Below are 24827 nucleotides of genomic sequence, written 5' to 3'. Positions count from 1 at the left end.
ACAGGTGATAATCAACAGGTGATAATCAACAGGTACAGGTGATAATCAACAGGTGATAATCAACAGGTGATAATCAACAGGTAATAATCAACAGCTGATAAACAACAGGTGATAATGTTGAAGCCTAACTCAGCTCTGTTGAAGTCTAACTCAGCTCTGTTGAAGTCTAACTCAGCTCTGTTGAAGTCTAACTCAGCTCTGTTGAAGTCTAACTCAGCTCTGTTGAAGTCTAACTCAGCTCTGTTGAAGCCTAACTCAGCTCTGTTGAAGCCTAACTCAGCTCTGTTGAAGTCTAACTCAGCTCTGTTGAAGCCTAACTCAGCTCTGTTGAAGTCTAACTCAGCTCTGTTGAAGTCTAACTCAGCTCTGTTGAAGTCTAACTCAGCTCTGTTGAAGTCTAACTCAGCTCTGTTGAAGCCTAACTCAGCTCTGTTGAAGTCTAACTCAGCTCTGTTGAAGCCTAACTCAGCTCTGTTGAAGCCTAACTCAGCTCTGTTGAAGTCTAACTCAGCTCTGTTGAAGTCTAACTCAGCTCTGTTGAAGTCTAACTCAGCTCTGTTGAAGTCTAACTCAGCTCTGTTGAAGTCTAACTCAGCTCTGTTGAAGTCTAACTCAGCTCTGTTGAAGTCTAACTCAGCTCTGTTGAAGTCTAACTCAGCTCTGGTGAAGCCTAACTCAGCTCTGTTGAAGCCTAACTCAGCTCTGTTGAAGTCTAACTCAGCTCTGTTGAAGCCTAACTCAGCTCTGTTGAAGTCTAACTCAGCTCTGTTGAAGTCTAACTCAGCTCTGTTGAAGTCTAACTCAGCTCTGTTGAAGCCTAACTCAGCTCTGTTGAAGTCTAACTCAGCTCTGTTGAAGTCTAACTCAGCTCTGTTGAAGTCTAACTCAGCTCTGTTGAAGCCTAACTCAGCTCTGTTGAAGTCTAACTCAGCTCTGTTGAAGCCTAACTCAGCTCTGTTGAAGTCTAACTCAGCTCTGTTGAAGTCTAACTCAGCTCTGTTGAAGTCTAACTCAGCTCTGTTGAAGCCTAACTCAGCTCTGTTGAAGTCTAACTCAGCTCTGTTGAAGCCTAACTCAGCTCTGTTGAAGTCTAACTCAGCTCTGTTGAAGCCTAACTCAGCTCTGTTGAAGTCTAACTCAGCTCTGTTGAAGTCTAACTCAGCTCTGTTGAAGTCTAACTCAGCTCTGTTGAAGCCTAACTCAGCTCTGTTGAAGTCTAACTCAGCTCTGTTGAAGTCTAACTCAGCTCTGTTGAAGCCTAACTCAGCTCTGTTGAAGTCTAACTCAGCTCTGTTGAAGTCTTACTCAGCTCTGTTGAAGCCTAACTCAGCTCTGTTGAAGTCTAACTCAGCTCTGTTGAAGTCTAACTCAGCTCTGTTGAAGTCTAACTCAGCTCTGTTGAAGCCTAACTCAGCTCTGTTGAAGTCTAACTCAGCTCTGTTGAAGTCTAACTCAGCTCTGTTGAAGCCTAACTCAGCTCTGTTGAAGTCTAACTCAGCTCTGTTGAAGTCTAACTCAGCTCTGTTGAAGTCTAACTCAGCTCTGTTGAAGTCTAACTCAGCTCTGTTGAAGCCTAACTCAGCTCTGTTGAAGTCTAACTCAGCTCTGTTGAAGCCTAACTCAGCTCTGTTGAAGCCTAACTCAGCTCTGTTGAAGTCTAACTCAGCTCTGTTGAAGTCTAACTCAGCTCTGTTGAAGTCTAACTCAGCTCTGTTGAAGTCTAACTCAGCTCTGTTGAAGTCTAACTCAGCTCTGTTGAAGTCTAACTCAGCTCTGTTGAAGTCTAACTCAGCTCTGTTGAAGTCTAACTCAGCTCTGTTGAAGTCTAACTCAGCTCTGTTGAAGCCTAACTCAGCTCTGTTGAAGCCTAACTCAGCTCTGTTGAAGTCTAACTCAGCTCTGTTGAAGCCTAACTCAGCTCTGTTGAAGTCTAACTCAGCTCTGTTGAAGCCTAACTCAGCTCTGTTGAAGTCTAACTCAGCTCTGTTGAAGTCTAACTCAGCTCTGTTGAAGCCTAACTCAGCTCTGTTGAAGTCTAACTCAGCTCTGTTGAAGTCTAACTCAGCTCTGTTGAAGTCTAACTCAGCTCTGTTGAAGCCTAACTCAGCTCTGTTGAAGTCTAACTCAGCTCTGTTGAAGCCTAACTCAGCTCTGTTGAAGTCTAACTCAGCTCTGTTGAAGTCTAACTCAGCTCTGTTGAAGCCTAACTCAGCTCTGTTGAAGTCTAACTCAGCTCTGTTGAAGTCTAACTCAGCTCTGTTGAAGCCTAACTCAGCTCTGTTGAAGTCTAACTTAGCTCTGTTGAAGTCTAACTCAGCTCTGTTGAAGTCTAACTCAGCTCTGTTGAAGTCTAACTCAGCTCTGTTGAAGCCTAACTCAGCTCTGTTGAAGTCTAACTCAGCTCTGTTGAAGTCTAACTCAGCTCTGTTGAAGTCTAACTCAGCTCTGTTGAAGCCTAACTCAGCTCTGTTGAAGTCTAACTCAGCTCTGTTGAAGTCTAACTCAGCTCTGTTGAAGTCTAACTCAGCTCTGTTGAAGCCTAACTCAGCTCTGTTGAAGCCTAACTCAGCTCTGTTGAAGCCTAACTCAGCTCTGTTGAAGTCTAACTCAGCTCTGTTGAAGTCTAACTCAGCTCTGTTGAAGTCTAACTCAGCTCTGTTGAAGCCTAACTCAGCTCTGTTGAAGTCTAACTCAGCTCTGTTGAAGTCTAACTCAGCTCTGTTGAAGCCTAACTCAGCTCTGTTGAAGTCTATCTCAGCTCTGTTGAAGTCTAACTCAGCTCTGTTGAAGTCTAACTCAGCTCTGTTGAAGTCTAACTCAGCTCTGTTGAAGCCTAACTCAGCTCTGTTGAAGTCTAACTCTGCTCTGTTGAAGCCTAACTCAGCTCTGTTGAAGTCTAACTCAGCTCTGTTGAAGTCTAACTCAGCTCTGTTGAAGTCTATCTCAGCTCTGTTGAAGTCTAACTCAGCTCTGTTGAAGTCTAACTCAGCTCTGTTGAAGTCTAACTCAGCTCTGTTGAAGCCTAACTCAGCTCTGTTGAAGTCTAACTCTGCTCTGTTGAAGCCTAACTCAGCTCTGTTGAAGTCTAACTCAGCTCTGTTGAAGTCTAACTCAGCTCTGTTGAAGTCTAACTCAGCTCTGTTGAAGTCTAACTCAGCTCTGTTGAAGTCTAACTCAGCTCTGTTGAAGTCTAACTCTGCTCTGTTGAAGCCTAACTCAGCTCTGTTGAAGTCTAACTCTGCTCTGTTGAAGCCTAACTCAGCTCTGTTGAAGTCTAACTCAGCTCTGTTGAAGTCTAACTCAGCTCTGTTGAAGTCTAACTCAACCCTGTTGTTATGAGGTATATGAGGTGATGTTTTCTTGTGATCCACAAAAGCCTCAGTAGCCAGGTTCAACTGGGTTCAACTGGGTTCATCGGGGTTCAACTGGGTTCAACTGGGTTGAACTACGTTCAACTGGGTTCAACTGGGTTCAACTAGGTTAATCTGGGTTCATCGGGGTTCATCGGGGTTCAACTGGGTTCAACTGGGTTCATCTGGGTTCAACTGGGTTCATCGGGGTTCAACTGGGTTCATCTGGGTTCATCTGGATTCAATCTGCATCTCTAATTCCTCCACTAAACCACTATACCAAATCAGTTACCCACCGTGCATGAGTGTGTGTGCGTGTGTGAGTGCACCTCGCGCATGTTTGCGTGCATGCTGTAATTTCCCTTCTAAACGACTATTCAGTGTTAAACAGATTATCCTATATTATGCTATTAGGTCAGCCTCCGCATATCAATAACAACCATTAGTTGTAATCGCTCTTTAATTAGTGATTTGTGCATTGTGTGTGTGTGTGTGTGTGTGTGTGTGTGTGTGTGTGTCTGATCATCTGACATTTAATTTCCCCCAACTGTTGTTTTCAGATTGTTCAAAGCAAAGACATTACTCTTACCGTACCTCTGTTGTATAGTGTTTTCACATCAACCTACACTGCCTCTAGAGCAGTGTTGACCCTATGTTTCAGGTCAATTTAACCCGGTAGTAAAAGTAACAACACTGAAATACTATTTAATAAATACAAAATCACCATGACCCTTCATCTAGTCCTTTAGGTAGGGCTGAAGAACTTATAAAAAATATTTAAAAAGTTCTCCATAGTTGATCTGTATTTTACCTGCACTTTGACCTTAGGGGCAGAGACATGGATTCCTGGGCATTAAAGGTCTAACCATGACGACCAGAAGGATATAATTATGTTTCTCCTGTGATGTTCACAGGCCGAGGGACAGGGAGCTGAAATTTGGCCCCAAAAAACGAATTGAAATGTTGTCATAAAATGTCAATAAATGTAATTGTAAAAAAAAAAGAAGAAGAATGATGACTTTGGAACATGTGTCAAACATTTGGCTCAAAAAATTTTGAAGTTGGGTCTATCAACAACATATGAAATAGATGCTAGAGGTTAAAATCATGTATTTATATATTTATTCATTTGTTTGACCTAGAACATCATCCGTGTACAGCCTTTTTGAATATAAGGGAAGGGCTAGAATCACTCTGTTAAAAAAGGTTCAATCTCGTGGTGTACAAAGAAACATCTTCATTAGGACATTGAAGACAGAGGAAGGGGAAACATCTTCATTAGGACATTGAAGACAGAGGAAGGGGAAACATCTTCATTAGGACATTGAAGACAGAAGAAGGAGAAACATCATTAGGACATTGAAGACAGAGGAAGGAGAAACATCATTAGGACATTGAAGACAGAGGAAGGAGAAACATCATTAGGACATTGAAGACAGAAGAAGGAGAAACATCATTAGGACATTGAAGACAGAGGAAGGAGAAACATCTTGATCAAATCAAGTCACATTTCATTGGCCACAAACACGTGTTTAGCAGATGTTATAGCGGGTGTAGCGAAATGCTTGTGTTTCTAGTTCCGACAGTGCAGTAATATCTAACAAGTAATATCTAACAATTTCACAACATGAACTCAATTCACACAAATCTAAATAAAGGAATAGAATTAAGAATATATAAATATATGGATGAGCAATGTCAGAGCGGCCTAGACTAAGATACAGTAGAATAGAACAGTATATACATATGAGACGAGTTATGCAAATATGTAAGCATTATTAAAGTGACGAGTGTTCCATTTATTAAAGTTGCCAGTGATTTCAAGTCTATGTATATGGGGCAGCAGTCTCTAATGTGCTAGTGATGGCTATTTAATAGTCTGATGGCCTTGAGATAGAAGCTGTTTATCAGTCTCTCAGTCCCAGCTTTGATGCACCTGTACTGACCTTGCCTTCTGGATGATAGCGGTGTGAACAGACAGTGGCTCGGGTGGTTGTTGTCCTTAATTATCTTTTTGGCCTTCCTGTGACATCGGGTGCTGTAGGTGTCATGGAGGGCAGGAAGTTTGCCCCCGGTGATGCGTTGTGCAGACCGTACCACCCTCTGGAGAGCCCTGCGGTTGCAAGCGTAGCAGTTGCCATACCAGGCGGTGATACAGCCTGACAGGATGCTCTCAATTGTGCATCTGTAAAATTTTGTGAGGGTTTTAGGTGACAAGATACATTTCTTCAACCTCCTTCTTCACACACCAAGGAACTTGAAGCTTTCCACCTACTCCACTACTGTCCCGTCAATGTGGATGGGGGGGTGCTCACTCTGCTGTTTCCTGAAGTCCACGATCATCTCCTTTGTTTTGTAATGTTGAGTGAGAGGTTATTTTCCTGCACCACACTCCGAGAGCTCTGACCTCCTCCCTGTAGGCTGTCTCGTCATTGTTGGTAATCAGGCCTACTACTGTTGTGTCGTCTGTAAACTTGATGATTGAGTTGGAGGCGTGCATAACCACGCAGTCATGGGTGAAGAGGGTGTACAGGAGGGGGCAGAGCACACACCCTTGTGGGGCCCCGGTGTCGAGGATCAGCAAAGTAGATGTGTTGTTTCCTACCTTCACCACCTGGGGGCAGCCTGTCAGGAATTCCAGGACCCAGTTGCACAAGGCGGGGTTCAGACCCAGGGCCTCAAGCTTAATGAAGAGCAAAAAGGGTACTATGGTGTTGAATGCTGAGCTATAGTCAATGAACAGCATTGTCACATAGGTATTCCTCTTGTCCATATGGGACAGGGCAGTGTGCAGTATGATGGCGATTGCATCGTCTATGGATCTATTGGGGCAGTAAGCAAATGTAATTGTGTGTAGGCTGACAGGTAAGGTAGAGGTGATATGATCCTTGACTAGTCTCTCAAAGCACTTCATGATGACAGAAGTGAGCGCTACGGGTCATTAAGTTCAGTTACCTTAGCTTTCTTGGGAACAGGAACAATGGTGGCCATATTGAAGCATGTGAGGACCAGCAGACTGGGATAGGGAGAGATTTGAATATGTCCGTAAACACACCAGCCAGCTGGTCTGCGCATGCTCTGAGGACGCGGCTTGAGATGTCGTCTGGGCGAGGGTTAACACGCTTAAATGTCTTCCTCACGTTGGCCACGGAAAAGGAGAGCCCACTGTCCGTGGTAGCGGGCCACGTCGGTGGCACTGTGTTATCCTCAAATGGTGCGAAGAAGATGTTTAGCTTGTCCGGGAGCAAGACGTCGGTGTCCGTGACGTGGCTAGTTTTCCTTTTGTAGACCGTGATGGTCTGTACACCCTGCCACATGCGTCTCGTGTCTGAGCCGTTGAATTGCGACTTGCGACTTGCCAAGAGTGTGCAAAGCTGTCATCAAGGCAGTTAAGAACACATTTTTATTTTCAACAACGGCCTAGGAACGGTAGGTTATCTGCCTTGTTCAGGGGCAGAACGACAGATGTTTAACTTGACAGCTCGGGGATTCGATCTTGCAACCTTTCGGTTACTAGTCCAACACTCTAATCACTAGGCTACCTGCCGCCTTTGAATGAGTAGGTGTTCTAAAACTTTGGACCGGTAGTGTAGGTAATAAGAGAAGATTGGTAATGAGAGGGAAGAGGTAATGAGAGGAAATTAGTGAAAATAGGTCATGAGAAAATAGCTAATGAGAGAAGAGGGAAAGAGAGAAGAAGTAGAAATTCCCTGTCTTTTGTCAGTTAGGATCACCACTTTATTTTAAGAATGTGAAATAACAGAATAATAGTAGAGAGAATTACTTACTTCAGCTTTTATTTATTTCATCACATTCCCAGTGGGTCAGAAGTTTACATATTAGTACTTGGTAGCATTGTCTTTAAATTGTTTAACTTGGGTCAAATGTTTCGGGTAGCCTTCCACAAGCTTCCCACAATAAGTTGGGTGAAATTTGGTCCATTCCTCCTGACAGAGCTGGTGTAACTGAGTCAGGTTTGTAGGCCTCCTTGCTCGCACACGCTTTTTCAGTTCTGCCCACAAATGTTCTATAGGATTGAGCTCAGGGCTTTGTGATGGCCACTCCAATACCTTGACTTTGTTGTCCTTAAGCCATTTTGCCACAACTTTGGAAGTATGCTTGGGGTCATTGTCCATTTGGAAGACCCACTTGTGACCAAGCTTTAACTTCCTGACTCATGTCTTGAGATGTTGCTTCAATATATCCACATAATTTTCTTTCCTCATGATGCCATCAATTTTGTGAGTTGCACCAGTCCCTCCTGCAGTAAAGCACACCCACAACATGATGCTGCCACCCCCGTGCTTCACGGTTGGGATGGTGTTCTTCGGCTTGCAAGCCTCCCCCTTTTTCCTCCAAACATAACGATGATCATTATGGCCAAACAGTTCTATTTTTGTTTCATCAGACCAGAGGACATTTCTCCAAAATTCCAAAGGTCTTTGTCCCCATGTGCAGTTGCAAACTGTAGTCTGGCCTTTTTATGGCAGTTATGGAGCAGTGGCTTCTTCCTTGCTGAGCGGACTTTCAGGTTATGTCGATATAGGACTCGTTTTACTGTGGATGTAGATACTTTTGTACCTGTTTCCTCCAGCATCTTCACAAGTTCATTTGCTGTTTGGGGCGGCAGCGTAGCCTAGTGGTTAGAGCGTTGGACTAGTAACCGAAAGGTTGCGAGATCGAATCCCCGAGCTGACAAGGTACAAATCTGTCGTTCTGCCCCTGAACAGGCAGTTAACCCACTGTTCCTAGGCCGTCATTTAAAATAAGAATTTGTTCTTAACTGACTTGCCTAGTAAAATAAAGGTAAAAAACAAACAAAAAAAAAAAAAGTTCATTTGCTGTGTTTCTGCGATTGATTTGCACTTTTTGCACCAAAGTACATTCATGCTGATTGCTTTTCCCATGCTGCCAAGGAAAGAGGCACTGAGTTTGAAGGTAGGCCTTGAAATACATCCACAGGTACACCTCCAATTGACTAAAATGATGTCAATCAGCCAAACAGAAGCTTCTAAAGCCATGACATCATTTTCTGAAATTTTCCAAGCTGTTTAAATGCACAGTCAACTTAGTGTATTTAAACTTCTGACCCACTGGAATTGTGATACAGTGAATTATAAGTGAAATAGTCTGTCTGTAAACAATTGTTGGAAAAATGACTTGTGTCATACACAAAGTAGATGTCCTAACTGACTTGCCAAAACTATAGTTTGTTAACAAGAAATCTGTGGAGTGGTTTAAAAAAAGAAATAATGACTCCAACATAAGTGTATGTAAACTTCCGACTTCAACTGTAGGTAATGAAAGGTAATGAGAGATAATAGGTCATGAGAGAAGAGAGGGAATTGGAGAAAAGACATAATGAGAATGAGAGGTAATGCGTGTTAATGAGAGAAAATTGATAATGAGAGAAAATAGGTAATGAGAGAAGTGAAATTGAGAGAAGAGGGAATGAGAGAAGAGAGGTAATGACAGAAGAGAGGTAATGACAGAAGAGAGGTAATGACAGAAGAGAGGTAATGACAGAAGAGAGGTAATGACAGAAGAGAGGTAATGACAGAAGAGAGAATGAGGCATCTACGCATCTATTTCATTTCTTAGACATGGTGATGTGAGATGTTTAATTCTACACATCTATTTCATTTCTTAGACATGGTGATGTGAGATGTGTAATTCCATGCCAGAGTTACACACATTCTCTCTTATGATTCCCCTCTGTTTATACCTATTTGAAGAGACTTTGATCATCTCTCTGTGTCTGATGCTGTTTTTCCCAGATGTCCATAATGTTACGGAGCCAGGCAGGCGGAGAGGGAAATTAGCTTAGTGTTTTGCTACACAGAAAAACGCTAAAGATTTTGCAATCAGTGCAACGCACCAGCAACCTGCACATTGTTGACAAGAAAAAAAGAGTCACCCTAAAACACTGATCTCAGATAAGTTTAGTGTTTTTATGTCAGATGGTTAAGGTTAGGGTTTGAGAAAGATAAGCTGATCCTAGATCTGTGCTTCAGGGCAACCCAGAGTGTGTCTGTTACCAGGGTTTAAAATGTAATATGGAAGATCACCGGGAACAGAAACATACCACATTCAGTCGAAAACAGGAAAAACACACAAACAGTTTCAAAGACTTATCCAAACTAATTTGCATGAGATTTCAGAAACATTTGAGTCCTTTTGCCACATCATAAAATAAACTTTATATATCCCGATTGTCAGCTGTACGACAGTTTTAACGCTTTATAATGTGAATATCAAGATTTTACTGCTAAATATGTAGCTGTCAATTTTAAATAAATAATCGGAGATGCGTGACTGGAATTTGCTCAAACCAATGTTCTGTTCGGTGTATGTAGTTGATATCTGCGTCCCAAATGGCACCCTATTCCCTACATACCGATGTAGGATCTTAATTTGACCAGTTTCTCACAGCTGGAAAATAATCCTGCAGCAAAAGGAAATGTGAATTATTACGTGGATTATAATTAATGGACCTTTTTCATAATAAAAAAAATGTGTTAGCATAAATCAAATCTGACATTTTTAAGTGGAAATTACAAACTTTAGAAGCCGTTTTAACCTTGAATACACTACAATCTTCTACAACAGAGAAATCCTATTAAGATAGCATGGACCCTATGTGCTGTATATTTACAGACGATGTATCTGTTCACTACGTACAGTACTTAATTGGAAATCTACGCACTCCTTCACATAGTCTTCACATTTTGCTGTCTTAAAATTACATCCAAAAATGGATTACATCAGATTTGTTTTCCTACTGCGGTACAAAACCTACTCCGCATTCTCCAAAATTATAGAACATTTTCCAAATTCATAAAAAAATATTTAATGAAGATGTGTTGATTGTGTATGTCTTCACACACCAGAGTTAACATTTGGTAGAAGTACCTTTGGCAGCAATTACAGCTGTGAATCATTTTGAATAAGATTCTACCAACTTTGCACAACTCATAGGGCAACATAAACAGGTTTATATTGTTTTTGCTAAAATTGCTCATGCTCAGAAATATTTGATTGGGAGTCATTGATGGACAGCAATATTCAAACCTTGTCTGATTTTACATTTACATTTACATTTAAGTCATTTAGCAGACGCTCTTATCCAGAGCGACTTACAAATTGGTGCATTCACCTTATGACATCCAGTGGAACAGCCACTTTACAATAGTGCATCTAAATCTTTTAAGGGGGGGGGGGGGGGAGAAGGGATTACTTTATCCTATCCTAGGTATTCCTTAAAGAGGTGGGGTTTCAGGTGTTTCCGGAAGGTGGTGATTGACTCCGCTGTCCTGGCGTCGTGAGGGAGTTTGTTCCACCATTGGGGGGCCAGAGCAGCGAACAGTTTTGACTGGGCTGAGCGGGAACTGTACTTCCTCAGTGGTAGGGAGGCGAGCAGGCCAGAGGTGGATGAACGCAGTGCCCTTGTTTGGGTGTAGGGCCTGATCAGAGCCTGGAGGTACTGAGGTGCCGTTCCCCTCACAGCTCCGTAGGCAAGCACCATGGTCTTGTAGCGGATGCGAGCTTCAACTGGAAGCCAGTGGAGAGAGCGGAGGAGCGGGGTGACGTGAGAGAACTTGGGAAGGTTGAACACCAGACGGGCTGCGGCGTTCTGGATGAGTTGTAGGGGTTTAATGGCACAGGCAGGGAGCCCAGCCAACAGCGAGTTGCAGTAATCCAGACGGGAGATGACAAGTGCCTGGATTAGGACCTGCGCCGCTTCCTGTGTGAGGCAGGGTCGTACTCTGCGGATGTTGTAGAGCATGAACCTACAGGAACGGGCCACCGCCTTGATGTTAGTTGAGAACGACAGGGTGTTGTCCAGGATCACGCCAAGGTTCTTAGCGCTCTGGGAGGAGGACACAATGGAGTTGTCAACCGTGATGGCGAGATCATGGAACGGGCAGTCCTTCCCCGGGAGGAAGAGCAGCTCCGTCTTGCCGAGGTTCAGCTTGAGGTGGTGATCCGTCATCCACACTGATATGTCTGCCAGACATGCAGAGATGCGATTCGCCACCTGGTCATCAGAAGGGGGAAAGGAGAAGATTAGTTGTGTGTCGTCTGCATAGCAATGATAGGAGAGACCATGTGAGGTTATGACAGAGCCAAGTGACTTGGTGTATAGCGAGAATAGGAGAGGGCCTAGAACAGAGCCCTGGGGGACACCAGTGGTGAGAGCACGTGGTGAGGAGACAGATTCTCGCCACGCCACCTGGTAGGAGCGACCTGTCAGGTAGGACGCAATCCAAGCGTGGGCTGCGCCGGAGATGCCCAACTCGGAGAGGGTGGAGAGGAGGATCTGATGGTTCACAGTATCGAAGGCAGCCGATAGGTCTAGAAGGATGAGAGCAGAGGAGAGAGAGTTAGCTTTAGCAGTGCGGAGCGCCTCCGTGATACAGAGAAGAGCAGTCTCAGTTGAATGACTAGTCTTGAAACCTGACTGATTTGGATCAAGAAAGTCATTCTGAGAGAGATAGAGGGAGAGCTGGCCAAGGACGGCACGTTCAAGAGTTTTGGAGAGAAAAGAAAGAAGGGATACTGGTCTGTAGTTGTTGACATCGGAGGGATCGAGTGTAGGTTTTTTCAGAAGGGGTGCAACTCTCGCTCTCTTGAAGACGGAAGGGACGTAGCCAGCGGTCAGGGATGAGTTGATGAGCGAGGTGAGGTAAGGGAGAAGGTCTCCGGAAATGGTCTGGAGAAGAGAGGAGGGGATAGGGTCAAGCGGGCAGGTTGTTGGGCGGCCGGCCGTCACAAGACGCGAGATTTCATCTGGAGAGAGAGGGGAGAAAGAGGTCAGAGCACAGGGTAGGGCAGTGTGAGCAGAACCAGCGGTGTCGTTTGACTTAGCAAACGAGGATCGGATGTCGTCGACCTTCTTTTCAAAATGATTGACGAAGTCATCTGCAGAGAGGGAGGAGGGGGGGGGAGGGGGAGGAGGATTCAGGAGGGAGGAGAAGGTGGCAAAGAGCTTCCTAGGGTTAGAGGCAGATGCTTGGAATTTAGAGTGGTAGAAAGTGGCTTTAGCAGCAGAGACAGAAGAGGAAAATGTAGAGAGGAGGGAGTGAAAGGATGCCAGGTCCGCAGGGAGGCGAGTTTTCCTCCATTTCCGCTCGGCTGCCCGGAGCCCTGTTCTGTGAGCTCGCAATGAGTCGTCGAGCCACGGAGCGGGAGGGGAGGACCGAGCCGGCCTGGAGGATAGGGGACATAGAGAGTCAAAGGATGCAGAAAGGGAGGAGAGGAGGGTTGAGGAGGCAGAATCAGGAGATAGGTTGGAGAAGGTTTGAGCAGAGGGAAGAGATGATAGGATGGAAGAGGAGAGGGTAGCGGGGGAGAGAGAGCGAAGGTTGGGACGGCGCGATACCATCCGAGTAGGGGCAGTGTGGGAAGTGTTGGATGAGAGCGAGAGGGAAAAGGATACAAGGTAGTGGTCGGAGACTTGGAGGGGAGTTGCAATGAGGTTAGTGGAAGAACAGCATCTAGTAAAGATGAGGTCGAGCGTGTTGCCTGCCTTGTGAGTAGGGGGGGAAGGTGAGAGGGTGAGGTCAAAAGAGGAGAGGAGTGGAAAGAAGGAGGCAGAGAGGAATGAGTCAAAGGTAGACGTGGGGAGGTTAAAGTCGCCCAGAACTGTGAGAGGTGAGCCGTCCTCAGGAAAGGAGCTTATCAAGGCATCAAGCTCATTGATGAACTCTCCGAGGGAACCTGGAGGGCGATAAATGATAAGGATGTTAAGCTTGAAAGGGCTGGTAACTGTGACAGCATGGAATTCAAAGGAGGCGATAGACAGATGGGTAAGGGGAGAAAGAGAGAATGACCACTTGGGAGGGATGAGGATCCCGGTGCCACCACCCCGCTGACCAGAAGCTCTCGGGGTGTGCGAGAACACGTGGGCGGACGAAGAGAGAGCAGTAGGAGTAGCAGTGTTATCTGTGGTGATCCATGTTTCCGTCAGTGCCAAGAAGTCGAGGGACTGGAGGGAGGCATAGGCTGAGATGAACTCTGCCTTGTTGGCCGCAGATCGGCAGTTCCAGAGGCTACCGGAGACCTGGAACTCCACGTGGGTCGTGCGGGCTGGGACCACCAGATTAGGGTGGCCGCGGCCACGCGGTGTGGAGCGTTTGTATGGTCTGTGCAGAGAGGAGAGAACAGGGATAGACAGACACATAGTTGACAGGCTACAGAAGAGACTACGCTAATGCAAATGAGATTGGAATGACAAGTGGACTACGCGTCTCGAATGTTCAGAAAGTTAAGCTTACGTAGCAAGAATCTTATTGACTAAAATGATTAAGATGATACAGTACTGCTGAAGTAGGCTAGCTGGCAGTGGCTGCGTTGTTGACTTTGTAGGCTAGCTGGCAGTGGCTGCGTTGTTGACACTACACTAATCAAGTCGTTCCGTTGAGTGTAATAGTTTCTACAGTGCTGCTATTCGGGGGCTAGCTGGCTAGCTAGCAGTGTTGATTACGTTACGTTGCGTTAAAAGAACGACAATAGCTGGCTAGCTAACCTAGAAAATCGCTCTAGACTACACAATTATCTTTGATACAAAGACGGCTATGTAGCTAGCTATGTAGCTAGCTACGATCAAACAAATCAAACCGTTGTACTGTAATGAAATAAAATGAAAATGTGATACTACCTGTGGAGCGAAGCGGAATGCGACCGGGTTGTTGAGTGCGGAAGTTCTATTCGGTAGACGTTGGCTAGCTGTTGGCTAGCTAGCAGTGTCTCCTACGTTAAGGACGACAAATAGCTGGCTAGCTAACCTCGGTAAATTAAGATAATCACTCTAAAACTACACACTCTAAACTACACGATTATCTTGGATACGAAGACAGCAAAGACAACTATGTAGCTAGCTAACACTACACTAATCAAGTCGTTCAGTTGAGTGTAATAGTTGCACAGTGCTGCTATTCGGTAGACGGTGGACGTTTGCTAGCTGGCTAGCTGCTGGGCAGATAGCAGTGTAGACTGCGTTAGGACGACGAAATACGATAATTACGCAATTGTCTTTGATACAAAGACGGCTATGTAGCTAGCTAAGAAGAAATTGCTAAGATTAGACAAATCAAACCGTTGTACTATAATGAAATGTAATGAAATGTAATGAAAAGTTATACTACCTGCGGACCAAAGTGCGAATGCGACCGCTCGCTCCAACCCGGATGTAGACATTTTCAAGCAAAGTCAAGTCAGGACTGACACTGGAACATTCAGGGACACAGGAACACCTGTTAAAAATCCATTCCAGTGTGTCTTTGGCATAAACTGATCAGGCCCTACACCCAAACAAGGGCACTACACCCAAACAAGGGCACTGCGTTCATCCACCTCTGGCCTGCTCGCCTCCCTACCTCTGAGGAAGTACAGTTCCCGCTCAGCCCAGTCAAAACTGTTCGCTGCTCTGGCACCCCAATGGTGGAACAAACTCCCTCACGACGCCAGGTCAGCGGAGTCAAACACCACCTTCCGGAGACACCTGAAACCCCACCTCTTTAAGGAATACCTAGGATAGGATAAAGTAATCCTTCTAACCCCCCCCCCCCCCCTTAAAAGAGTTAGATGCACTGTTGTAAAGTGGTTGTTCCACTGGATATCATAAGGTGAATGCACCAATTTGTAAGTCGCTCTGGATAAGAGCGTCTGCTAAATGACTTAAATGTAAATGTAAAATAAACATTTGTGTAATTGTCCCACTGAAAAATAAAACTATCCCAGGGGTAGGTATTCATAAGAACGAGGCAGGGTTTCCTCTATCTTTTTATCTGGGCTTTGCTCCTTTCATATTTTTTTCATCCTGACAAACTCCCCAGTCTCTGCCGGAGACAAGCATACCCATAACATGAGGCTACCACCACAAAATCTGATATGAGGAAAATCCGTCATCAGTCATCAGAAAAACTAAAACTTGGAAAGAGTTTTATTTTTTACACAGGTCAATTAGATTAAATGTAATGCCAAAGACACTCCAGAAAGTCTCTCCAAAATGTGTTCAGTGTTCCTGAGTGGTTCCGTCTCAGTCCTGGCCTTATTTTATTTGAAAATCAGATTCAAGGTTTATGATATTGCTGTCTATCAATGATTCCAAATCAAATTTACTGAGCTTGATCGATTATGACAAAAACAATGGATATATGTTGCCTTATGAGTTGCGCAAAGTTGGTAGATTCACAGCTGTAATGGGTCACAAAGGTTCTTCCACCAAGTATTAACTATGGGATGCTACCACCAAGTATTGACTATGGGATGTTCCCACAAAGTATTAACTATGGGATGCTCCCATCAAGTATTGACTCTGGGGTACTACCACCAAGTATTGACTATGGGATGCTCCCATCAAGTATTAACTATGGGATGCTACCACCAAGTATTGACTATGGGATGCTCCCATCAAGTATTAACTATGGGATGCTACCACCAAGTATTGACTATGGGATGCTCCCATCAAGTATTAACTATGGGATGCTACCACCAAGTATTAACTATGGGATGCTACCACCAAGTATTGACTATGGGATGCTCCCATCAAGTATTAACTATGGGATGCTACCACCAAGTATTAACTATGGGATGCTCCCATCAAGTAACTATGGGATGCTACCACCAAGTATTAACTATGGGATGCTACCACCAAGTATTGACTATGGGATGCTCCCATCAAGTATTAACTATGGGATGCTACCACCAAGTATTGACTATGGAATGCTCCCACCAAGTATTAACTATGGGGTGTTCCCATCAAGTATTGACTATGGGGTGTTCCCATCAAGTATTGACTATGGGATGCTACCACCAAGTATTAACTATGGGATGCTCCAAGTATTAACTATGGGGTGTTCCCACCAAGTATTAACTATGGGATGCTCCCATCAAGTATTGACTCTAGGGTACTACCATCAAGTATTAACAATGGGATGCTTCCACCAAGTATTTTAGCTCTGGATGTGAAGACATACACAGTCAAGATATGTTTGTTATATATTTTTTATTAATTTGGAATATTTTCCATAATTTTTCTTCCACTTTGAAGATATGAATTAGGTTGTGTAGGAAACAAATCCAATCTATTCATTCCATTTTTAGATTTAATATTAAGGCATCAAAATTTGAAGATTTGTAGACTTTCGCTAGTGACTGTACGTTTCCAGGTTGGAGAGAGAGAGAGAGAGAGAGAGAGAGAGAGAGAGAGAGAGAGAGAGAGAGAGAGAGAGAGAAAGAGAGAGAGAGAGAGAGAGAGAGAGAGACACTGATCACCCCAATCCACCACAGTAGAGACAATTTTGACCCCAATAACTACCGTGTGATATGCATCAACAGCAACCTTGGGAAAATCCTCTGCATTATCATTAACAGCAGACTCGTATATTTCCTCAGTGAAAACAATGTACTCAGCAAATGTCAAATTGGATATTTACCTTATGACAGACCATGTATTCACCTTGCACACCCTAATTGTCAAACAAACAAACCAAAACAAAGCCATAGTCTTCTCATGCTATGTTGATTTCAAATGAATCTTTCGACTCAATGTTGCATGAGGGTCTGCTATACAAATTTATGGAAAGTGGTGTTAGTGGAAAAACATACAACATTATAAAATCCATGTAAACAAACAATAAGTGTCCGGTTTAAAATTGTCAAAAAACACACACATTTCTTTCCACCGGGCCGGGGTGTGAGACAGGGATGCAGCTTAAGCCCCACCCTCTTCAACATATATATCAACGAATTGGCGACTAGAACAGTCTTCATCACCCGGCATCACCCTAAAAGAATCTGAAGTCAAATGTCTACTGTTTTCTGATGATCTGGTGCTTCTGTCACCAACCAAGGAGTGCCTACAGCAGCACCTAGATCTTCTGCACAGATTCTGTCAGACCTGGGCCTTGACAGTAAATATCAGTAAGACAAAAATAATGGTGTTCCAAAAAAGGTCCAGTTGCCAAGACCACAAATACAAATTCCACCTAGACACCGTTGACCTAGGCAACACAAAAAAACGATACATACCTTGGCTTAAACATCAGCGCCACAGGTAACTTCCACAAAGCTGTGAACGATCTAACAGACAAGGTAAGAAGGGCATTCTATGCCATAAAAAGGAAAATAAAATTTGACATACCAATTAGGATCTAGCTAAAAATACTTGAATCAGTTATAGAACCCATTGCCCTTTATGGTTGTGAGGTCTTGGGTCTGCTCACCATCTAAGAATTGACAAAATGGGAGAGTGAGAGAGAGAGAGAGAGAGAGAGAGAGAGAGAGAGAGAGAGAGAGAGAGAGAGAGAGAGAGAGAGAGGGAGAGCAAAAATAGCAAAAACCATTAGTGGCCAATGTCTGACGCTGGCATCTTCAAATCTCATTACCTTTGCCTGATGCAATACGAAGGCAATACACAGCGTAACAGTGTGATCTCTCTCTCTCCCTCTCTCTCTACCTAGCCTCTTTGCCCCTGGCCACTCTCTCTCTCTTTTTTTCCCTCAGTATTGCTCTGTTCCCTATCTCTCTTTGTCTCCCCCATCACAATCTCTTCCTCTCCTTTCGCCCTCTCTTTCATTATCGTTGCCTCTACCTTTCAGGTATTACACTGTCTGTCTGTCTGTCTGTCTGTCTGTCTGTCTGTCTGTCTGTCTGTCTGTCTGTCTGTCTGTCTGTCTGTCTGTCTGTCTGTCTGTCTGTCTGTCTGTCTGTCTGTCTGTCTGTCTGTCTGTCTGTCTGTCTGTCTGTCTGTCTGTCTGTCTGTCTGTCTGTCTGTCTGTCTGTCTGTCTGTCTGTCTGTCTGTCTGTCTGTCTGTCTGTCTGTCTGTCTGTCTGTCTGTCTGTCTGTCTGTCTGTCTGTCTGTCTCTCTCTCTCTCTCTCTCTCTCTCTCTCTCTCTCTCTCTCTCTCTCTCTCTCTCTCTCTCTCTCTCTCTCTCTCTCTCTCTCTCTCTCTCTCTCTCTCTCTCTCTCTCTCTCTCTCTCTCTCTCTCTCTCTCTCTCTCTCTCTCTCTCTCTCTCTCTCTCTCTCTCTCTCTCTCTCTCTCTCTCTCTCTCTCTCTCTCTCTCTCTCTCTCTCTCTCGCTCTATTTATATATATATTTATATATATATAGTATACAGATACTGTACATCTCTCTCTCATTGTATATTCATATCCCACTTATCAGCCAAATAATGGTGTCAAGTCAAGTATATGATAGTAAAAGGCATGGCCCTTCTCAGTGGGAGAATCAGTGATCTCAGATACGGGGAATCTCCTTTTGTGTGTTTCTTTACAACTGGGAATTCTTCCCTCATAGATTATATCCCCACTCTTCCATATCTCTGCCCTTTAAAGCATCTGGTTTCCCAGTGGAGTTACATCCATACATTCAGCACATACCCCCTCTCCACTGCCAGCTCACCCTAGGAAGAGTGCAATCTCTCTGGGGAGGCAGAGAGAGGATTTAAAAACAGGCAGTTCTCTGGAGAAATCTGACTGTAAGGTTCCATATAGCCACGCATGATTGCACAGACACCATGCTAAGTTTATGTTGACATACAGTTTAATATCTAACATTTCTGTATGTATTAATGATGCCTATATTTAGTTTCTTAACCCATGACTTTACAATGAACTACTGTGAAATAATGAATGGTGTTAGCTACAGTACATTAGAACAATAGAAGAGGGTATTTTAGAGATGCCTGAGGGTCTTTGTAAAGCGTGGATCTAACATGGGATTTCTTTAGTGCAGGGAAGAGTGGGTTAGCTATATATTTTTAAACATTTAATTTTCTCCTTACTCCCCTGACACCTACTGTATAAAACTACTGACGTGTATTTGAAAAGTGAGCACTACAGTATGATAGTATACACTACAGTATGATAGTATACACTACAGTATGGTACTATACACTACAGTATGATAGTATACACTACAGTATGATAGTATACACTACAGTATGATAGTATACACTACAGTATGATACTATACACTACAGTATGATAGTATACACTACAGTATGATAGTATACACTACAGTATGATAGTATACACTACAGTATCATAGTATACACTATGGTATGATACTATACACTATACTATACACTACAGTATGATACTATACACTACAGTATGATACTATACACTACAGTATGATAGTATACACTACAGTATGATACTATACACTATACTATACACTACAGTATCATAGTATACACTATGGTATGATACTATACACTATACTATACACTACAGTATGATACTATACACTACAGTATAATACTATACACTACAGTATGATACTATACACTACAGTATAATACTATACACTACAGTATGATAGTATACACTACAGTATGATAGTATACACTACAGTATGATACTATACACTACATTATGATAGTATACACTACAGTATGATACTATACACTACAGTATTATAGTATACACTACAGTATGATACTATACACTACCGTATAATACTATACACTACAGTATGATAGTATACACTACAGTATGATACTATACACTACAGTAAGATACTATACACTACAGTATAATACTATACACTACAGTATGATAGTATACACTACAGTATGATAGTATACACTACAGTATGATAGTATACACTACAGTATGATATTATACACTACAGTATGATACTATACACTACAGTATGATATTATACACTACATTATGATAGTATACACTACAGTATGATACTATACACTACAGTATAATACTATACACTACAGTATGATACTATACACTACAGTATAATACTATACACTACAGTATGATAGTATACACTACAGTATGATAGTATACACTACAGTATGATAGTATACACTACAGTATGGTACTATACACTACAGTATGATACTATACACTACAGTATGATAGTATACACTACAGTATGATAGTATACACTACAGTATGATACTATACCCTACAGTATGATAGTGTACACTACAGTATGATACTATACACTACAGTATGATACTATACACTACAGTATGGTACTATACACTACAGTATGATACTATACATTACAGTATGATACTATACACTACAGTATAGTACTATACACTACATTACAATATGATAATATGATGAGGGAAGAGAGAGGGAGGGAGATGAGGTAGATGAGGGAAGAGAGAGGGAGATGAGGGATATGAGGGAAGAGAGAGGGAGATGAGGGATATGAGGGAAGAGAGAGGGAGATGAGGGAGATGAGGGAAGAGAGAGGTAAATGAGGTAGATGAGGGAAGAGAGAGGTAAATGAGGTAGATGAGGGATATGAGGGAAGAGAGAGGGAGATGAGGTAAATGAGGTAGATGAGGGAAGAGAGAGGGATTTGAGGGAAGAGAGAGGGAGATGAGGGAGATGAGGGAAGAGAGAGGGATATCTATTATAAAAGAAATTCTTGCATGATATACTGAGTACACCCACACACACACACACACACACACGCACACACGCATACACACACGCACGCACGCACACACGCATGCACACACACACACGCTCGCACACATGCACACACTCACACACTCACACCACACACTTTATACACATTTTTGGATAATTTGATATAGACAGAACCAGATGAAATATTACACTCCAAATGCCCAGACTGTTCTGTAAATGCAGTGCTGAGATTGACCTGCTCAGAAGAGTGACCCACCAGATGTCCTGAGATTGACCTGCTCAGAAGAGTGACAGCTACCTGTGTCTTGCATAACTTCATGAGGATGGACACGAGGACCAGGAGGGGATCTGCAGCTCGCCGCCGTGTGCCAGAGGAGAAGTCTGCTGCTCTGCAGGATGTTTCAAGGATGGGGTCCAACAACACAGCACGGGAGGCAATCCGTGTGGGGGAGATCTTCACCTCCTACTTCTTCGAAGAGGGTGCTGTTCCCTGGCAACACCATAGACTACACTATGCACAACCAAAGGCTCTATTAAGAGGCATTCACATTGCAATAAGAGTATTCTTCCATTTACTTAGCTATGTCAACTGCAGTTATTCAATTCCCAGTTTCTCTCCCTTTGATTTCTACTTCTCAGGTGAGGGTGCTGTTTAGGTAAGGTTGTGATGTCTGTGCAAAAACAAAACAGGCTATTTTAAATCACCCATATTTAAAAAAATGTAGAACAATTAGACAACACCTTCAAAGAATAGGTAAGAAGGCCAACCATGGAGAATAGTAAGACACTTCATTATGTCTATAACTACGGTATATTGTTTGTCCTCGTGTGTCCGTTCATGTTTTTCAGTATGAAGTACTCTGCAGCCACTTAGTGTGGTGTGGACACACGATGAGGCCACACACACACACATTCCTGTTTAACACTGTCTCTTTAACCTTTCACGAGCCTCTACCCCGGGTCCGGGATCACCCCCCACCCCCCCCACACACTGATTAGCATAGCTAGCATAGCTTCACAAGTAGATAGTAGCATCTAAATATCATTAAATCACAAGTCCAAGACACCAGATGAAAGATACAGATCTTGTGAATAAAGCCACCATTTCAGATTTTTAAAATGTTTTACAGGGAAGACAAAATATGTAAATCTATTAGCTAAACACGTTAGCAAAATACACCACTATTCTAACTCCATCAGTTTCTTACTCCTTCAGGTGCTATCACCAATTCGGCTCAACTAAGATATTGATAGCCAATAACCTATAAAAAAAACCATCAGATGACAGTCTGATAACATATTCATGGTATAGGATAGTTTTTGTTAGAAAAAAGTGCATATTTCAGGTAGAAATCACAGTTTACAATTGCACCGACCATCACAAATCGACTAGAATTACTAGATAGAGCAACGTGTATGACCAATTTACTCATCATAAAACATTTCATAAAAATAGACAAAGCATAGCAATGGAAAGACCCAGTTCTTGTGATTTCAGACCATATTTCAGATTTTCTAAGCATTTTTCAGCGAAAACACAATAAATCGATAAGTTAGCATACCACATGTGCAAACGTTACCAGAGCATCGATTCCAGCCAAAGAGCGCTATAACGTAATCACCGCCAAAATATATTAATTTTTTCACTAACCTTCTCAGAATTCTTCCGATGACACTCCTGTAACATCATTTTACAACATACATATACAGTTTGTTCGAAAAGGTGCATATTTAGCCATACAAAACCGTGGTTACACAATAAAAATACTAGGAAATCAAGCCTCAATATGTCTGACGTCATCTATCAGAGTGATCTAGTTTAATTGAAAGCTAATCATATACTTGACTAAAAAATACAGGGTTGACAGGAATCGAAAGACAAATTAGTTCTTAATGCAACCGCTGATTTACATTTTTAAAATTATCCTTACTTTTCAATACAGGGTTCGCCAAGTGAAGCTATACCAAACAAAATGGCGAAATATGCGTTTAAAATATTTCGACAGAACAACAATTTATCATATTAAATATTGCTTACTTTGAGCTGTTCTTCCATCATATTCTTGGGCAATGTATCCTTTCTATGTTATAAACGTCTTTTGGTCGATAGATGTCCTCTGTCCTTCGAAATATCCACTAACGATCGAACGGGACCCCAAAACGTGTCCAAAGTTTCAGAGTGCACAACAAAGAAATTCCTCAAAATCGCACTAAACGGATATAAATTGCTATAAAACGGTTCAAATTAACTACATTATGATGTTTTTAACAACTATAACGACTGAAAACATGACCGGAGAAATATTGCTGGTTAGACAAGGATTTGGAATGAGGCAAGTCCGATGTCCTTCACGCTTCAGGCGCGCGACGAGAAAGGGCGGTCCCTATACATTTTGTGGTTTTATAATGGCTGGGATTGTGCAATAGACTCCATTCAAAACGTGATGACGTACAGACACCCAGAGGAAGACGTAGGCAGTGTCGGTTTCTTCATAGCATTCACTGTCGCCTTAAAAACAGACTCCAGATCAGGGGTAAAAATTTCTGAAATCTGAACCCTGTCATGAAAAGTGCTGTAGATATTGTTCTGTACCACTCAGAGACAAAATTCCAACTTCTATAGAAACTAGAAGGTGTTTTCTATCCAATAATAACAATAATATGCATATTGTACGATCAAGAATTTAGCACGAGGCAGTTTAATTTGGAGACCCAAATATGCTAATGCGGAACAGCACCCCCTATAGTTGCAAGAAGTTTAACTATCTTATTTTCTCAATAACAGTCTCTCTCCTCTTCTCCCTATATCCTCTAGGTTATATCAGCTCTGTCAGCAAACCACTCCCGCATCTGAACTGACATAGAGGGCACAACATGTTCAGAGGTGAGAGGTCACTTGGTCAGGTCAACAGCAATTATTTTTAAAGAGATGCTTTACATTGAAATACAGAGAGAGATGCAGTAGTGCGAGTTAATGATCCAAGGTCAGTTTTGCATTTCACCTCCTGATTATTATGATGACTAACAATGATAGAATAAAAACTAAAACGGCAAGGCTTAAACATCTCTCTCTCTCTCTCTCTTTCCATCTGTCTCTCATCTGCAGATATGTTTTGATGTGAGAGAGGATGCCAACCCCCCAGTTCCATCATCGCCACTTCACCCGCTTTTAAAATACCCTTCGGGCCGACTAGAGACACTGTTATGTAATTGTGATGAACTGAGAGAATATTAGGGTAGCACTGTGATTCATTAATAATATGCTGCCTTCCCTGCTCCTATGTGCTTACCTCTTTCCCTTTCTGTCTTTTACACCTCTCTCGCCACCTCCTCTTTCTTCCTCAGTTTTAATAATGCACAACACATGTGCATTGAAGTACAGATTGAACTTGTATTTATAATATTACAATTATAATATTTATAATGCATGTAGTTATATCACTTGGATAATGAACTGCTTTCAATAAATCGTTTCACATTCTCTACTGGTGTAAGGGTCCTATGTGTGGCTGGTGTAGGTAGTCAGGCGCAGGACAGCAGATATGAGTAATTAAACAACTTTACTCATAAAACACAAATATACAAGGCAACAATGATAGCCCACAAACACGGACCGAATTACAATAAACAATCACTCACGAACACAACATGGGGAACAGAGGGTTAAATAATAAACAAGTAATTGGTGAGTGAAGCCAGGTGTGATAAGACAAAGACAGAACAAATGGAAAATGAAAAGTGGATCGGCGGTGGCTAGAAAGCCGGTGACGTCGACCGCCGAACGCCGCCGGAACAAGGAGAGGGACCGACTCCGACGGAAGTCGTGACAACTGGTTGAAATTAAGTCTCTCGTTTGATGAAATACTACACCTATCCTGTGTTTATCAGATCAATGCAGATGAAGGGCATTAGATATTGAGATTAGCCGGTTTTAGAGTATTTACATGATGCATAGGAAGTGTAGTGTAATGTTTTAAAAATAATTTTTCTGTATATATGAATTACAAATCAGCCTTTAACTAGTTAAATCCTGTTTCTAGTCTATTAGTTACAATGT

At 42.7% G+C, this 24827-nt stretch overlaps 1 long non-coding RNA gene across 2 annotated transcripts in view; it reads left to right on the top strand.

The window, feature by feature from the left end:
• LOC139559127 (uncharacterized) overlaps window positions 1–24253 on the top strand; it is a 57873-nt gene extending 33620 nt beyond the window's left edge. Inside the window, exons 2-4 of one of the 2 annotated variants that reach the window (XR_011671693.1) lie at window positions 20993–21250; window positions 23586–23654; window positions 23877–24253. This is a non-coding gene — a long non-coding RNA (uncharacterized lncRNA). The remainder of the gene's footprint in view (window positions 1–20992; window positions 21251–23585; window positions 23655–23876) is intronic. The other variant, XR_011671694.1, reaches the window with a different exon arrangement.
• Window positions 24254–24827: the final 574 nt, after the last annotated feature.

This window comes from Salvelinus alpinus, chromosome 29 (genome assembly GCF_045679555.1).
Source record: "Salvelinus alpinus chromosome 29, SLU_Salpinus.1, whole genome shotgun sequence".
In the NCBI taxonomy this organism is placed as follows: domain Eukaryota; kingdom Metazoa; phylum Chordata; class Actinopteri; order Salmoniformes; family Salmonidae; genus Salvelinus; species Salvelinus alpinus.
This window is presented reverse-complemented; position numbering and strand designations above follow the sequence as displayed.